We start from the raw sequence: 2,500 nt of genomic DNA on the forward strand, positions 1-2,500 counted from the left end.
CGATGCTCCCATAGATGAGTCTCCCGGGGGAATTAGATGGGGCTTCCGTGGGTATTCCCCCCTATGGGGTCACAACTGGCTATGCCCCGTTTGGGGGAATTAACTCCCCTGGTGGGGTCGGGGTACACTAACTAAATGCCCTCCGTTTAGGGGGGGGTGTTGAACTCCCCAGGTGTGGACCAGGGTCCAGCTGCTAAATGCCCCGTTTTGGGGGGAACGACTCCCTGGGGGAAACGACTCCCAGGGCGAACGACTCCCCAGAGGGAAACGACTCCCCTGGGGGAACGACTAATCTTTGTGGGGACCTGGGTTACGCTACTAAATGCCCCGTTTGCTGGGGGGAGGTGACTCCCTAGGGGTGAACCAGGGTGACGCTGCTAAATGCTTCCGTTTGGAGGGAAATGACTCCCCTGGGGGGGGGGGGGGGGGGGGGTGGGAAACGACTCCCCGGGGGAGATCTACCTCTCTGGGGGGACTTGGGGTACGCTGCTAAATGCCCCGTTTGAGTGGTCAAACACGACGAGATGCGTTTGCGGTCGGGGCTAAGGGCGGCTTCGAGTCAGGGAAATATTGTATTGTTTTTCCCGGGCGGGGGAAATCGGAGGTGGAGGTGGGGGGGGGGGGAGTGGGGGGGGGGGAGTGAGGAAGGAGAGAGGGAGGGAGGGAGGCACATGGGCATGGCACATACGCCTCCGGAGTGTGTAGTAAAGCAAGAATTGACAGTTTGCCTTCGTGCCATAAGCGTCGGACGTGCTCCCGTCGTCTTTCCTAATTCCCAAATTGGTTCGGCTTTCGGGTTCGATGTCCTCCTCCTCCTCCTCCTCCTCTTCCTCCTCCTCCTCCCCAAGAACCTCTTTCGTTCTCCTTTTTCGGGCGGCTAAGAGTATATAGATGGCGTGCGGCACCGCTGTTGAAACAGCAGCGGCAGTAGCAGCAGCAGCAGCACTGGGTAAAACGCCCCCCTCGAGGGAAACAAGAAAAAGAAAAAAAAAAAATAGAAATGGGTCATAATTTTCGTCAGTTGGCACCTTTTCTCCGGTGCCAGTATCCCCCGTGTGAGCAGGCCACAAGGACGACGTCCCACCTTAGTTGCTCTGTGGACGTGTGAGGGGAAGGGTGTGTTTCCTCCGCCTCTCACACCTGTATTAACTCAAACCAACTCCTAACACACTCCAACTCAGATCATATGTATGGGAAAAGTGCCTCTTGTCGAAACAAAAAAAAGTTCCTCTTTGCTCGTTGCCTGAAAATCACTTATTATTGACAGGTTATAAACGAACTCGGTTTATTTTCTCTCAATTGTCAACTTGATTGAGTCTTACCTGGACTGACTTGGAAAGAAAATATTCCAAGTGATCGAATCGGAACGAGCGGGCACGACTTGTGCTTCCTTCGAAATAAGTGAAATTTTTTTGTTTTTGTTTGATCAAAGTGTCGAAGGTGACCTACGATGACCCATGACCCAGTTTCTGGTCAGGAGTGTCTATTGACCAGTGTAACCCGCTCGCCCGTTTTATTAGGGGTGATAAAAAAAACGCTGGCTCCTTCTCTTAATACATAAGTCCACTAAAGAAAATACATTGCATTTTGTTTATCCAATTTTTCCTCATTGTAGTATTGCAGTTTCGAAAATTTCATGTCCTGAGTTTCTATTGCAATTGTTAAAAAATTCAAATATCTTCAGATATATATTTTTTTTTTGTTCATATTTTTTTGCAAGTTTGTAACATTGCAGTTTCGAAAATTTGATATCCTCAGTTTCTTAGCAATATCGTAGAGTAGCTATGTACATGTTGCAATAGTTAAAAAATCAAATATCTTCAGATATTTTTATTTCTTTTTATTCATATTTTTTTTGCAAGTTTGTAACATTGCAGTTTCGAAAATTTTATATCCTCAATTTCTTAGCAATATCGTAGAGTAACTATGTACATGTTCCAATAGTTAAGAAAAATTCAAATATCTTCAGATATTGTTATTTCTTTTTGTTAATATTTTTTTTTTCAATTTTGTAACATTGCAGCTTCTATGATAATATATCTTGAGTTTCTTAGCAATGTCGTAGAGTACATATTGCAATAGTTTAAAAAATTAAAATAATTTTAGGTATTAATTTCTGTTGTTAAAAAAAATAGAATAACTTTTTTTTTCAAGCATTGTCTTCTGTATATGTACAATATTGTTTCTCTTCAGTTCACAGAAACTTTGAACTGGGTCAGAAGTCAAAAACCTGAAGAAAAAAAAACTCGACGTAATTGCTTTAGTAATAAATGTGGCCAAGAGAATGGTTTAAATGATTTCACCTCATGGATTCGTACTTACTGTTAGATATCTTTTCACAGAACAGGTGACGAAACCAGACTTCTTTTGTTTATCCCTAATGTCCTGTTAGGTTTCATGTTTTGGATATCCTCAAGATAATGTGCCTTCTTGAATAATTATTTGTTTTAAAAAAAATTTTAACTGTAAAGTGTTTAAAATATTTCTATTGTAACAAAGT

At 43.2% G+C, this 2,500-nt stretch overlaps 1 protein-coding gene across 1 annotated transcript in view; it reads left to right on the forward strand.

Annotated features, from left to right (window-relative positions):
- Positions 1–1,041: 1,041 nt before the first annotated feature.
- Positions 1,042–2,500, forward strand: part of LOC135203493 (protein SSUH2 homolog) — a 333,508-nt gene continuing 332,049 nt past the window's right edge. Inside the window, exon 1 of the mRNA XM_064233220.1 lies at positions 1,042–1,188. The gene's annotated coding sequence lies outside the window, so the exon portion shown is untranslated. The remainder of the gene's footprint in view (positions 1,189–2,500) is intronic.

This window comes from Macrobrachium nipponense, chromosome 36 (genome assembly GCF_015104395.2).
Source record: "Macrobrachium nipponense isolate FS-2020 chromosome 36, ASM1510439v2, whole genome shotgun sequence".
In the NCBI taxonomy this organism is placed as follows: domain Eukaryota; kingdom Metazoa; phylum Arthropoda; class Malacostraca; order Decapoda; family Palaemonidae; genus Macrobrachium; species Macrobrachium nipponense.